Below are 16,126 nucleotides of genomic sequence, written 5' to 3'. Positions count from 1 at the left end.
AATATTTGTTGATAACAATCACTATTTAACAGTCTTTAACATGACTGGTCAGGTGGCAAAGCCCTGTGAAAAAATTTTTCTTAAAACCAGTTGTATCAATAAAGTCACACCTAAAGTTTACCCAAGTGCTTCCTACATGCTTATATGCACAACACTGTTTGATCTTTACAGCTCTCCATTTCCACAGGCACTGTTATTAGCCTTACCTTAGAAATGAGGAATACCAGCTTTGAGCAGTAAATTGTCGGCACCAGACCACGCATCTGGTAAATGTCAGGGACCAGCTTTGACTGCAAGTGTTCGGCCCCCAAAGCCTGTACTTTTGGCCCCATGCTATGGAATCTGAGAGCATGGTCTTGAACCAACCAGTTGGAAGTGTAGCTCAGTGCCAACCAAAAATTGGTAGGTGATTATTTCTTAATTACAGCCAAAGTGAAAAGACCAACATAAGCAACCAAGCATAAAAGAGTTGGTAAGATGTAGATCATGACTTCAGGGGAAAGTAATATAAACTACCCACAGAACATTCTGGAATATAATATGTTAAGATTTTTTTTTTAAGATCAGCAGATACTCTGTGTTTATTTTCAACTTCATAAAACCCTCCTGTTTTCCCCTTCCTCCATTTTTCAACACCTCCCTCCCTCTGCACACACAGCCCAAGTGACTGGTGGGGAGAACATGGACCATATAGTTCCTCATGCACCTGACACGCTTTCCATGACTTCATCTTTATAAACATCATGCTGACACTGAGGACTGCTTTGACTAATGTGGAAAACCTCAATAATTCTGGGAAACCTCACAATAAAAAATAATTAATAGGGTCTCGCTCTCCCTTTTTCTCTCCCCTATGCCCTTCAAGATCACCTCCCAAATCTGTCTCAACCTCACATAAAAATTGACCCACACCATCCGTATTAAACCCACAGTGACAAGGCTATTAAAAATACAGTTATTTTATAAGACCAGAGGTACCATTAAAAATGTGACAGTTACCCACAATCTTTCCAGTATGATTCACTCTCAATTTTTTTTCCATTTATCACATACTTTGGGTATTTCCATACTATCAAAAATATCAGCTGGGAGAAGGCCCTTTTCCGTCAGCATGACCACTGCAAGAGACCAACCGTTCCAGCAATCAGCAGATTTTACTCAAACCAGAAGATAAAAAGAGATACACCGAACTGTGTGATTCTCTGAGAGATATGGCCACATTCCCCATCTCGTTACTCATCCATCAAGCATCCATATGGCTTCCAGTCGAAGTCTGTTCCTCCCTCCAGCACATCCTGTTGGTATTTTCTTAATCATGCTCTGCTAACGGGCAAGCGGAAAGGGAGTTGAGCAGAAGCTCCAGAAAGGTCCACAGTGACTTCACCATTATTAACTAATGTTGTTTCTGGAACTTCCTTTAACGAGCCAAAACTTTATGATGTGTGTAGCGCAGACAATAAAAGCACTCGGAGATCAATCTCTCCCTTATTTGCGTTCGTCTTTCACTGGACCGGAACATCTTAGAAAAACAAGTTGCCCCAGTGGCTGAGATTTATGCTGTCTCAAGTTTATACACATCATGTCATTAGATAAGGTTCAACATACAAGGTGCTATCTGGTCACGCTTAAAGATGACCCTGTGCTTTCGATTAAAATCAAAAACTCCAGTTTTGGCGGGTTCAACTTGACCCTTCCACTTCAAACACAATGGGTGTTTGAACTTGAACTTGACCCAAACTCACTGGGTCACATGTCACTCAGTCAGTCACAGCCCACAAAGGCAACTTGTGGAAACGGGTCGCTCCGGGCTGGGACTAGCCAAAGCGATAAATTGCTTTTATTTGTTCACATCTGGATATTGGAGGAAAGCTTTCCACATTCCTGACTGATCCTTGTGAACATTCCTTCATCAGGCATCAAATGTAAAAACAAAATGGGAGTGAAATATTGAAAACAAAAAATTGGTCTGTGACTGCCATGTGAAAACAGACCACATTTAAAAACTTGTTAAGAAAAAAGGCATTGCTGCTTCCGCAATGTCTATTCTAATAAGAATACTTTCAGTTAGAAAATTAAATTCCTAGTTGACAAAAATAAAATTGAAGGATGTCCTGAATTTCTTAAAGTTCAAAAATTAGTTGTGTATATACATGTTCATTTAAGGAAGAAATGAGTTTTCAATTTTATACTTCTGTTTCCTTGAAGCTAGTACATTAATGTTACCAAGAGTAAGTATCTGTGAATTCATTTGAGGAATACTGAATTTTATATCTATTGGGGATTTGAAAGCTGCTGTTCTTTAAACACACTGACTATTTTTACTCTCTTTTCCTCTTGCTTTTATAAGCAAGAGCAGAAAACACAAAATTGTCATTGGGCAACTCTCAGCAACCCTTGCTACCTTTAACAGATTCTTTTGTCTTCAACTACATTAAGACCATGTTATTAATATTTCAGGATTCTTAGAAAGGATCTCTCAAAATATAGTAGTAGTTTTTCATGCACACAGCCATTTCACTGCCTACATTCAAAATGACCTTCTAAATTGATGGCTGAGTACATTTCTTTACTCTGTGTGGTTCATAGCCTTGCCGCATTTGGGGCATGAATGTATAAGTACATCCCATGTTTATTCACCACTTATTTGCATCTTAAAAATCTACACTATATCTTCCATTCTAAACAAAATCTCCATGAAACGTGTATAGCAAGCATTGACATGTGCTATGCTTTTCCATCATTCTCTTTTAGGTGGAAACTATTCCACTACAGTTTTGAAGGATAGTGTCTTGGTAAATGCGTTTGGAGAGAGCACACCCAAGAGATGCTTTCCTTCTGCCCTCTTGCTGGTGAGGATTCACTAGATGGGGGTACAGCAGAAGCAGTGCTTTACTTGACAGTTCATATATGCCACTGTGGGAAAATTAGTTCACATATGCCATGCAAAGCTTTCTTTTCCTTTAGCTTTGCCTTAATAACTTTTTTCTACTGCCTTTAAATAAAAGAAGATATTAATAAATGGGAGTGCAGAAGAGAAACAAAAACTGTTCTATCATTGGCTCACCCAGTACCATGCAGTAGCAGGATAATCTTCTGTACACGTTTCCTTGTGGAAGACAGCACTTACATGTAACTACTTTTGTTTAAAAACTAACAAAACAGTTCTTAAGGCAAGGTAGTATCTGCAGGATTTCTTAGTGTATAGATAAGTATGGACTTCCCTGGTGGCTCAGACGATAAAGAATATTCCTTCAATGCAGGAGACTTGGGTTGGATCCCTGGGTCAGGAAGATTCCCTGGAGAAGAGAACGACTACCCACTCCAGTATTCTTGCCTGGAGAATTCCATGCACAGAGGAGCCTGGCAGGCTACAGTCCATGGGGTCTCAAAGAGTCAGACATGACTAAAGAACACACACACACACACACACACACACACACACACACACGAGGTGTACTGCTCAATTTAAGGAACTAGTCATTACATATGATGTTTAGTCATTTTTCTCCTTTTTAGAGAAATACAGAAAGATTGATAGTACCTGATTGCCTTTATAGTTCATCTTTTAAGCTAGTTTATAAAAACTTGCTATGATCATATCAATTGTGATGATATAGCAAGCATTCATTGAGCATTTATAATGTTGACATGCATTATTTCATTTAATCTTCACAACAATCCTGTGAGATTAAAGCTTTTCATTTTCCATTTGGCAAATGAAACAATTGAGGGTTTTGGGTAACTTGTCCAAGGTTACACAGTTAAGTGGTGGGGTCAACATCAGGTTCTTCTAAAAGTTTTCACATACTTATACAAAGTTATGACTGACTTCCAGCAAAAATGTGACATTGATATAATTGAGTGCTGGGGAAACAGAGGTGGTCCTAATTTCTATTTGTTCACCCCAGGCCATCCGGTTGCTACCTTCATCAGTCACATATCTGTGACCCACTTTGCAGGTCCACATCCTTCAAAGCTGCCCTGTTTAATAAGGTAACGACTGGCCACAGGTGGCCCCGGAGCACTTGAAATGTGGCTGGTCCAAATAAGTGTGAAATACACACAAGATTTCAAAGGCAAGAGGTAGGGTTTGATCCTCAGGTCAGGAATATTGCCTGGAGAAGGAAATGGCAACCCACTCCAGTATTCTTGCTTGGGAAATCCCATGGACAGAGGAGCCTGGTGGGCTACAGTCCATGGGGTCACAAAGAATCAGACATGACTCAGCACACACACACAATTCAAAGCTTTAGTACTCAAAAAGGAGAAATAACAGTAATTTTTATATTGATTATATATTGAAGCAATATTCTGGATATGCTAAGTTAAATAAAATACCATTAAGTTTAATTTAACCTTTTAAATTCCACATTTTTGAATTTGGCTACTAAACCCCATAAATTATCTATGTGACTTGCACTTATATTTCCATTGGGCAGTGCTATGCTAGAGTATGGACTCTGAAGTCTTGTGTGTGTGTGTGTGTGTGTGTGTGTGCGTGTGAGAGTGTGCAACTCTCTTGCAAATGATGGGGTCTGACTGTGGTGGGGGATTTAACACCATCACCCAAGGACTTTTATTCAAACTTACCCTGAGCCCACCTCTGGGAGGCTGATTCACTTCAATTTAAGCACTGCTCTTAGGCAGCTGGCTAATTTGAAAAAAACCTAATTTGTGCTAAAGTACTAGCAAATAAACATTAATGTGTTAAAAATTACCTTCCTAGGTAATGAATTTGCATTTTAATTTGGAGTCTCCAGAAGGTCAAAGCTGGAATTCCAACAGTGGCTCCCTTGGGGACATCTGAGCCATTTATACAAACTGATTCTGGGGGAACATTTGGCTCTGGGAGGCCTGTGGGTCCCTCTAACTGCATCATGTGGGTGGGACATTAGGCACACACTTCCAAACCTGTGGGCTCCCCTGACAGCTCAGTCGGTAAAGAATCCACCTGCATTGTAGGAGACCCCGGAGAGATTCCTGGGTCGGGAAGATCCACTGGAGAAGGGATGGGCCACGACGGAATCGACTGAGCATGCACGCACGCCGACGTGTACTATGGGAAGTTCTGCCTTTCGTGTACTGAGTATATAGTAGCTGACTTCCCGGGTGGCTCAGATGGTAAAGTACCTGCCTACAACGTCGGAGACCTGGGTTCAATCCCTGTGTCAGGAAGATCCCCTGGAGAAGGAAATGGCAACCCACTCCAGTACTCTTGCCTGGAAAATCCCATGGACAGAGGAGCCTGGTAGGCTACAGTCCATGGGGCCGCAAAGAGTTGGACACAACTGAGTGACTAAACTTTACACTTTCAGTATGCTTAGGAATTTGTTTTAAATATATCAAAGTTAAGTAATGGCCATTACCAAGTTAAAAGTGAAAGCATTAGCCACTCAGATGTGTCCGAATCTTTGCAACCCCATGGACTGTAGCCCACCAGGCTTCTCTGTCCATGGGATTCTCCAGGCAAGAATCCTGGAGTGGGTAGCCATTCCCTTTCTCCAGGGGACCTTTCCGACTCAGGGATTGAATCCGAGTCTCCTGCATTGTGGGCAGATTCTTTACCCTCTGAGCCACCAGGGAAGCTATTGTTACCAAGTTAGTCTCAGATTAACTGACTCACTTGTTAAACTGTATATTATATGACTAACGTAAGAGGATTTCTCAAGAGGAAAGCAATCTGTCAAAGAAAGTTTCTGGGGACTTCCTGGTGGTCTAGCGGTTAAGATTGTGTGCTCCCCGTGCCGGGGACAAAGGGTTCAATGCCTGGTCAGGGAACTAAGATCCTGCATGCCACACAGCACAGTCAAAAAGAAAAGAAAAATATATACAAAAATAAAAGTTTAAAAAAAATGAAAACAAAAATAAAATGAGGTCTCTAAAGAGGGTTTCTGGGCTTCCCAGGTGGTGCTAGTGGTAAAGAACCTGCCTGCCAATGCTATTGCAGGAGACGTAAGAGACATGCCTTTGATCCCTGAGTTGGGAAGATCCTCTCAAGAAGGAAATGGCAACCCACTCCAGTATTCTTGCCTGGAAAATCCCATGGGCACAGGAGCCTGGAAGGCTATACAGTCCATGGGGTCACAAAGAGTTGGACACAACTGAAGTGACTTAGTAGTGGATAGCAGTGGGAGAGAGGGTTTCTGCTTTCAGATTTTTGCTAAACTGTGTAATCTCCAGCCATCTTTGGGGAAGCTGTGAACATTAAGAGACCCCCACAGTACAGATGGGAAAGCTGAGGCAGAGAGGTTAAAGATGTGCCCAACGCAAGGTTGCTTTTCTAACCTAGGCAGTGTAGTTGAACCTATAAATCAGGTGTATAAATCTCTTCTCATGCTTTTGAAAGCTATAGGTAAAGATGGACAGTGTTACAGGGAAATGGGGCTATGCTCTGGGACCACCTGACTCTGTTTTATTTAGAAATAGCAAAACAGTGGCAAAACCACACCATCCAGTCATCTGCCTTCCACAACTGGTTTTCCTGATATATGTTTGAATTGACTATTTGAAGAAAATTTCCTGATCATCTAATCCAGGAATGGGCAAACATCTCTGTAAAGAGCTCTCCTGTGCGCTTAGCTGCATTTGATTCTTTGCAAAACCATGGCTGCCCTGCCTACAGAATTCTCTGGGCAAGAACACTGGAGTGGGTTGCCATTTTCTCCTCCAGGGGATCTTCCCAACCCAGGGATCAAACCTGAGTCTCCTTCGTCTCCTGCAATGGCAGGCAGATTCTTCACCACTGAACCAGCTGGGAAGCCCTGTAAAGAGCTAGATAGTAAATAATTTGGGTTTTGCCGGTGAAGGGGAAGACCAAGGATATTAAGAAGGTACTCAAATAACAAGATAAAATTCTGAGAAATTTTTACAAGTTTTTACTGATAGAATTCAAAATATAATAGTAACAATTAAGTGCTATTTGCTCATGAGAATGGAATTCCTAACTGGAGGGATATTTTACACAATTGGGGTTCAAAGAAAGTGTTCCTTATTATAAAATCAATTGCAAATGCCATCTATAAAAATCATCCTTAGCTCTTAGATCATAAAAACAGGTGTCAGATCTGGGGGTCACACTTTATCAACATTAAATCTAGTGCAACATATTCATTTTTGAGATGAATGACTTGACCACCCCACTCCTTCTGCAGCACGCCAGGATCAAGCCTGGAATCCAAGATTCCTAGATCTCTGTTATCCTACAGTGTCTCCAGGAGTTCCAAGCAGCTACTAATCTGAGACATGATAGAATGCAGAGGTAAAGGGAAGGCAATTGAGCAAAATGACTTGAACAATGGTTCAGAGATAAGACAAAGCCCAGGTTCCTCCTTCAGGGCTATACAGAACAATCTGATAGACAACTCTGAGTTCTTTAGGAGCTCAGGTCCCCACCCAGATGGAAAACAGGAACTCCAGAGACCCCAGCCTGACTGGAATCAGAAAGTTGATAATTATGATTCCTGGAACACCACCCTGTTACCTCACCACTAACCAATCAGAAGAAAGTCACATACCCTGCAGCAGTCACCCCAAACATGGCCTTTTAAAAACCTTCCTGGAAAACCAAATTAAAAGTAAATGTCCTGAATCTAGTACTGAGTCAAATTAGTCAAATTACCCTAACGGGAGGTAAGATAATTAATGGAAAGTTTATTCTTTTGTACCAATGGTTTAAGAAAGGGATGCAGCCTGATTTGAGGGTTGATTTGCTGATTGAGATAATAAACATGAAGTGAAGCACAGTGTCCAGTGTGTACTAACTGCTCATTAAAAGGGTAACTTAAACTACAGTAGGATGTAACAGGCTGCAAAGGTGCAGACAATCCATACATTTAAAAACATAATAAATACATCAAACTTCAGTTTTTGTCTCTTTTTTAATAGAACTGGATGTAATTTCAAAACCATTGTGAGATAACATGTTCAGTGTTTTATTTCCCTTGTTAACATGACATGGAAAACCTTGGATTGAATTCTGGCTCATAGCATTGGCAGCTTAATTGGACAAGATCATTTTATTGTAAAAATATGTAAACACATTTTTAAAATTAAGTAAATCACTGAGTTGGCTTTTGAAGTTTCTTTTTTCTATCAATAGTTGATGAGACAGACGATCTCCTACAGCAAACCACAGTTCCGTCCTATTTTCTACCCTCTATTTCCTTCCATTGTTTCCACTCCTACCTTGGAGTTAGCTTTCATAAAAATAGACAAAGAGGGGAAAAGAAAAGACAGAAAAATCTACACCAAAAATTGACTTACTCTTTTGAGAACAGAATGCAGTATAATCCCATAAATAGATAGGTAATTCTAAAATGTCAGTCGTAGACGGTTTTCACATAAGATGCAATAAATCCTCTAGAAGCAAGTTCACATAAAGCCTGCTAAATTTAAATTAACTCCATAAAAAGTATTGAACACAAGCAAAAAGAATGCAATAGAGAAATGACTTATTATTTTCCCTGCTTGCCTCAAAAACAGACAGTCTAATTACTTGAGGAGCTATTTCTCTTTGGTGAATTTGCTGGGATTCAATGTGAACAGCAGAAGTTCCAAAGAAGACAAACACGGAGGAGAAGAAAAGGAATTAGTAGATTCAGCATAAGGCATAATTCCACTACCAGAAACTGCTTAGAAGAAGCCCTCCTCTGAATACCCCTAAAGGAACTGACTCAGATGAAGGCTGCTAGCTCTAATCTTTGGCGGTATCAGTTTAGGATTCTCTCTCAGGGGAGAATTGTTAAGGGCTCCTGCAAAGGCAGTTATGCTTCCAAATTTAGATGTAAGTGACTTGACTGGTAGGACAAATGAAGGGCTTCAGTATCTTTGAAAGAGACTAGAATCTATTCTAATCTTAAAGCCAGAGGTTACTACCAGAATTGATCACACTGAAGCTAGAAACTTTAGCTTGACCTTTACAATTTTCTAAGATGTGAGTTAATACGTATTTATAATAAATCAGAGCAGAGAACTGCTAGACATGAATAAGTTATTTCAACTTTATAGGGGACAACAATGTTAAAATAGAAGGCAGCATGAAAACTATGCAAATCACTATATACATATTTAATATGTAGTTTGTTAAATAAAGATTCTTTATTCTCACCTCTAACCTTTGTTCTTATGCTCCCCGTCAAGACACTGAACACTCGCTATGTTTAAAAAAAATCATGGATTTCAATATTGTCTTCATAAACAATTAGACTGTTTCAAGGAAACAATCTAACCCCTACAGCTCTACAGATTTTGTGGATATTTTCCTTTTATTTCAAACTAAATTTCACATATCAACAACTGTGACTTTCTTTGGTAAAATTTGAGATTAAAGATTGATTTCTTTTCAATTTATTGATCCTAATTTATTGAAGATATACATATGAGTGTGTTAAGCAGAACTTGAAAGATTTATTTTGATAAGTCTTTCTTACTTCTTACTTTTTATTTCTTGCCTTTCTAATATATAAACGTTTATGTTGGGGCTTCCCAGGTGGCTCAGTGGTAAAGAATTTGCCTGCAAATGCGTAAGATACAGGAGATGTGAGTTCAGTCCCTGGGTTGGGAAGATCCCCTGGAGGAGGAAATAGTAACCCACTCCAGTATTCTTGCCTGGAAAATTCCACGGACAGAGGAGTCTGGCGGGCTAGCACCCATGGATTTGTAAAGAGTCGGACATGACTGAGTAACTGAGCACACGTACACAAAAGTTTATATTAAGAAAGGAAACAAGTGTAAGGTAAAAAAAAATCACAGCCGTCCATACTATAAAGAAAAAAATCAAGAAAACCAAATACTGAAGATACACTAAATGTAGAAAGGTTGTAATTATGTTTTTACTTTTTATTATTATCATTATGTTGTCACTGTTTAGTCGCAAAGTCATATCCAGCTGTTTACAACCCCACGGACTATAACCCGCCAGGCTCTTCTGTCCACGGGATTTCCCAGGCAAGAATATTGGAGCGATTTGCCATTTCCTTCTCCAAGGATCTTCCTGACCCAGGGATAGAACCCAAGCCTCCCACAGTGTCAGGCGGATTCTTCACTGCTGAACCACTGCAGCTTATGGGATCTTGATTCTCCAACCAGGGACTGAACCTGAGCCCTAGCAGTGAAAGAGCTGAGTCCTAACCACTGGATGCCAGGGAATTCCCTAATCGTGTTTTTAAAAACATGTAATCCCTGCCTTGAACTTGAATATAAAATTACTGAAAATATATGGGTTTACATAGCAGCAGTAAATGCTGCTATGTAACGCTCCATCTTCACCACTGATAATACATTAATCACAGTGATGACATGCGACTCTGAAGCCATTAACACTGAACTTGATTACTGCTGGCATTTCAAAGAAGGACCACCTTTTCAACGAGTTGTGTTATTGCCTTCTTTGCCCCTTGATATTTGGGGTACATAAAGACTAGTGGTTCATTACACATCCACTGATTTCAGATACAAGGTCAGAGCACTGAATAAAGGAAGCAGCTATGTTTTCTTCCACTCCTCACACTACATCGTCTGAATTTAATACTTGAATCCATCTGATGAACATTATCAGGTAAAAAGATCACCCATTAGTAGATATGCACATCTGTTCATTCATTTGACTATTCATGTTCGAGCAAACACTAATTATTATTATAATACTTTTGTTAAGCCTTTATAATAAGAGTATTAGTAACACTGACAGCAAGTATTTGTTGAGCACATACTGAATGCAACAGGGTTGGTTAACGTGAAGCTGTTGCCTTCAGGAAAGGAGCAGGCCATGGCTCACACTCCCGTCTCAGTGATGCTCTCTGTTAGAGGGCATCCTTTATGGGTGCCCAAGACTATCTGCTTATAGAAGGAACCTGAGTAGAAAGACGGCATCTATAAGAGTGGGTGATCCTCTAAGCAGAGTGTTCCTGAAGGAAAGAGTTTGGTCGCGAAGTTGGTTCTACCCAGAAGAAAATAAAACAAGACTTAGTGATTGTTAGCCAGGAACAGATCATGGCGGTGGGCACTCTAAGTTTTTATCTGACTGATTTAGACAAGGTCCCTCCTTTTAGGGGGATCACAGCCCAGTTAGGGATTCTCTCATTAACTCAATGTACATCCTACACTTGCTGTTTCTCCATTTAGAAGCAACGATTATAAGGGAACGAATGAAATATGTTCCAAAGCCAAGGCCAGACCAAGAGAAACACATGTTAAATAATTATTTGATTAACTCCGACAGCGTCGCCAGTCATTGTCATCCAAACGACTTGCCAGCCTGAATTGTCACAAATCATGATTTATGTGGCTGAAATGACTACAGTAATAACTGCTCAGTGCCCCCTCGTCTTTTTTGTTATGTTGACGGAGCCGGAGGAGCTCAGGAGAAGAGGGAAAAAAAGAAGCTTTACGAGATTCACCGTTGCAGTCATTACCGACGCATTACAATTCTCTGCTGAGGTTTTGATTGTGGGTCTCTTCACATTCACTTCTTGAATATTATTGTATTGTATTGAATATTTTTTGAGGGAGTTTTAAAATTCTGAGTACCCGTGATTAAAAAGGAATTTATACAGAATGGATATGATTGGGTTAAACAGTTGTTTTGTTTTTGGTATTGCATATAGTAGATCAATGATTTTATTTAACTATCTGCCAGCATTGAATATTATAGGTGTTTGACTATTTCAACATTGCTCACATCTGAGGAGAACGAAAACAAAATCCCAAGGAACTCTTTCAAGAGGCCTAGTCTAGACTAAGTGAAATTTATGGGGCATGTGCACCGTCTGTTTTTGGGGCGGTATACAAACAATACGAGAGATCAGAGCAAGAACCATGACTTCACTATTATACAGAATAGTGCAAGACACAAATATTGCAATATTAACATATACATGTAGAATTTAGAAAAATAGTATAGATGAACTTATTTGGAGAACAGAAATAGAGACCCAGACATAGAGGACAAACATACGGATACCAAGGGGGAAAGAGGGGCACGATGGATTGGGAGACTGGGATTGGCATATATACACTACTATGTATAAAATACGTAACCAGTGAGAACTGCCCATAGGGCACAGGGAAGTCTACTCAGTGCTCTGTGGTGACCCCAAGGGGAAGGAAATCCAAGGAAGACGGGGTACACATACACGTGTGGTATCTGTGTATATACCAGAGTGTATATTCACTCTGTGATACAGTAGAAACTAGCACAGCGTTCTAAAGCAGCCACAGTCCAATAAAGTGAACTAGCGAACTAGCACTACACTTTCCAATCGACTAATGCTAATACCAGCTCACTCTCTCCCACTGACTCGGCTGTACTCCTGCAAGCTGCAGGGCTGGGGCTGGGGTGGATCTGATCATGTATCTAGTGGTTTTTGAACACACCAGGTTGACAGATCAGGGTCCCAAGAAATCAGTCTGAATTGCTAGCAGGAATACGTAACTTAATAGGGAGAGCCCACGTGCATCCACCTGGGCAAGGAAGCCCTAAGAACTGGCCTGGGCTCAGCTGTGGGTTTTCCACAGGACCACTTGGACAAAAGGGAAGCAGCAAAGCGGCATGTTCACAGATCTGAGCTCCACCACACTGGGACAGTCTCTTTGCTTTCATCAGATCTCCTCCAGTTAAAGCACAAAGAGCGGACCTCCTCTACAGTATATGGTCCTTACAGTACGGCAGGTGGGGCTGGTCAGGGCCAGTGTCCAGGCCCTCCTCACAGTATGACAGGTCAGGCAGGCCCCACCCTCAGGGGCTCTGGGAAGTTCTTTGGCTGAAAGTGTTTTGGCAGACTCAGCTTTCTCTGTCATCAGTTTGAATTCATGGGAAAGGGCAAGACGCCAAAAGTGCTTGCAGGTGAATTCTTTGTCCCTTTCAAGTGCATCTGACTTACACAGATGACTTATATGGGTGTTTATCTTATGTTGGGAAGGATTATCAGTTAGGTCAGTAAATCTCTTCCAGGTATAAATTATAAATCACAAGCAGGAATGCCAGGGGAAACAGAAGTCATAATCTGTTTGTATCTCATCCCAAATATCAAACACAAGTAATCACAATGAAAACTGATGCTAATAAAAACAAAAACAAGACTATGATGCTGACAAGTTCCCACAGTGTTGGGTCATGAGGAAAAGAGTGGGAGAACTCTTGTGTGTAACACATAGATGGGGTGACAGTGAGAACCAACCCATTTAAAACCAGGAATAGAACAAATCAGGTTTATTGACAAACACAAAAGAACCGAATTTTACCAACATAAGCTAAATTCATCTCAGACAGACAAAAGTCCTTATTGATCTAAAACAAATTTCTGGAGTAACTTTCAAAAATGATTATAAGCAGCATGGGAAACAAAACTTTTTGTTAGGATTCTATAGATATTTATAAGACTGCAGCCAACCTGGATTTTGGAAAACAGTTTAATTTCTTTACTAATTACACTTCCTTTCTGTACATCACAGAACAGTTGAAAATCATTAAAAGTCCCTCAGAACAGCTGTCAAAAGTAGATCAGTTTTGTGTCTGCAAAGCTGAGACCAGGAGAAAAGCTGTATTTTATTTATTAGAATAGAAAATTTTTTCCTAGCCCTGAGGCAGGATCATTCTGAATGAGGTCCAGATTTGAAGATGTTAAAAAAAAAAAAAAAAATGAAGTCATAAATCCTCCTCCCAGAAGAGAAAAAAAAGAAAGCATTAAAAAAATTTAGCAGATGGGTGATCATCTCCACGAACAAAGTGAATCTTTTTTCCTCACGGCTGTGTCAAGGTTACACTTGGTATGTCACAAACACAACCAGGAGTTCATTCCTAGCATATGTAGAAGTGCATAAAGTGAGTCCAAAGGCCAGGCTGTGGGGGGACCACACCTGGGTTCCAGTCCCAGCATTCACCAACTGAAGATCTCTGGGCCTCCATTTCCTCCGAGGACACCAGACTACATAATTTATAAAGTCTCTTTTTAAAATTCTAAAGTTCTATGTCTATAGTCCTCCTGTGATCTGATAGACACAATGATTCTGATTGCCAAGCACCAGACTTCCTCTGTCCATGGGATTCTCCTGGCAAGAACACTGGAGAGGGTAGCCACTCCATTCTCCAGGGTATCTTCCTGACCCAGGGATTGAATCCGTATCCCCCACACTGCAGGCAGATTCTTTACCATCTGAGCCACCAGGGAAGCCCTGTTGTAATACACACTAAAGTAATTTACAATTTGGTTCAAACGCTATTCAGCAGATGAGTTCAGAATATTTACCTTCCTTTCCAGGCCTGATGAGGGCTCAGCCACTGAACGCAGTACCTGAGCTCCGCCACTTACCAACCATGAGAACATGAGTGACAGGCTGTGTTATGGGCTTATCTAAACAACTTCCTCCCATAAATTCATAAGTTTAAGCTCATTTTTTAAAAGATTTTTTTGATCTGGATCACTTTTAAAGTCTTTACTGCATCTGTTACATTTGAATGGTAACAAAACCATTTGAATGGTTTCTGTTTTACGTCTTGGGTTTGCAGGGGGCAGTTTTTTGGTCTAGAGGCATGTGGGATCTTTATTTTAGCTCCCGGACCAGGAATTGAACCCACACCCACTGCATTTGAAGGTAAAGTCCCAACCACTCCACCAGGGAAGTCCCCATAACTTTAAACTGTTTACTGAATTTTCTCTTACCTGTCCTAGCAGAGATTTCTGAGTATCCCTGTGTGCATTTTTTCCACTTACTTAAATCAGAAAAGAGAATGAAGGAAAGAAAGCTTCTGGGTCAAGGTTACTCACTCCACACGTACAGTTGAGCAGCTACATGTGCCTGGCACAGGAAGGGGATGACGGATGGGGGCTCTGTACTATGAAAAAGCACACACACCAGTGGTGCACACACTAACATACTTGCTCCTGCTAAGTCACTTCAGTCGTGTCCGACTCTGTGCGACCCCATCCCTGGGATTCTTAACATACTTAGAGGGGCACAAAATGGTGAAGTAAAAGGGATGGGCAGTAGTGGTGGAGAAGGGGCTTAGAGCTGGTGCTTGCTTGTATATTAGGGCTTCCTCAGTGGCTCAGTGGTAAAGAACCCACTTGCCAATGCAGGAGACATAAGAGACATGGGTTCAATCTCTGGGTCAGGAAGATCCCCTGGAGGAGGAAATGGCAACCCACTCCAGTATTCTTGCCTGAAGAATCCCATGGACAGAGGAGCCTGGCAGGCTACAGTCCACAAGGTCACAAAGAGTTGGACACGACTGAAGTGACTTAGCATGCACACATGGGAGGTGGGAGGTAGGAAGCACTAGTAGAAGCAGGGTCACCAGTAAGGAGGCTGTTGAGGGAGACCAGGAGGAGATGATATGGTGACCTGGACCAGGGTGGGGGCAGAGGCTCTGGGATCAGTGCTTGGGTTCCAAGTGAGTGACATAAAGGACTCACTGGGCTCTGCACTGTGGTCACAAAATATTCCTGGGTGTGTACTTAAGATACCAAGCAAGTGACATAAGGAACAAATCTTGGTTTTCCCCTTGTCTCTGTCCTTCTACATGAGTCATGTCTAGAACCACCTGAGAACACTGGGCCATGGCTCCCACCGCTGATGACACAATACCGCCTGCTAACACAATGGTCTCTTTGGGGAAGGTAATCAGGTCCAGGTTTCTGACCACTTAAGAGGCGCCACACCTTGATAGCAGATGCATGACGACGCTCACTTACGCTAAGGAACCTGCCTAGGGGGCCGGAGCGTGACACAAACTGCAACTAGGAATGCAACTGACAAGACATTGTCAACAGCAGCAGAAGGAAAGGAAGAGCTGTTAGGTTTTGAGTTGACATTAAGCAGCTGTTGGTGTGGGCAGGCTCTGTAGGTTTCCAAGTGAGGTCTTTAATTTCCTGTTTCTGCACAGAGCTGACGCTGACCTAATTGGGAGACTGCAGACAGCTAGCTGGTTTCCAGGAAAACTGAAAAGATGAGAGTAGAATTTTCTGATCTGGTAACTTTTTTCCTGATAGTTCTTGTGGTCCTATAGCTCAGTCCTTAGCCCACAGTGCAAAACAGTCATCTCCAGCTTACAAGAAAAAAGGAAAGGCCTTGATTGCTGATACCAGCCACAAGAAAAGCCTCTCTCTTACAGACTGTCTTCTCATCCCCA

General features: G+C 41.2%; 1 protein-coding gene across 2 annotated transcripts in view; it reads right to left on the bottom strand.

Moving 5' to 3' along the window:
* Positions 1-16,126, bottom strand: part of EPHA4 (EPH receptor A4) — a 164,400-nt gene that overhangs the window by 101,273 nt on the left and 47,001 nt on the right. The window lies entirely within an intron of this gene.

Source organism: Cervus canadensis, chromosome 24, assembly GCF_019320065.1.
Source record: "Cervus canadensis isolate Bull #8, Minnesota chromosome 24, ASM1932006v1, whole genome shotgun sequence".
Taxonomy (NCBI): Eukaryota; Metazoa; Chordata; class Mammalia; order Artiodactyla; family Cervidae; genus Cervus; species Cervus canadensis.
Note: the sequence above shows the minus strand (reverse complement) of the source record. Positions and strands in the feature narration are given on the sequence as shown.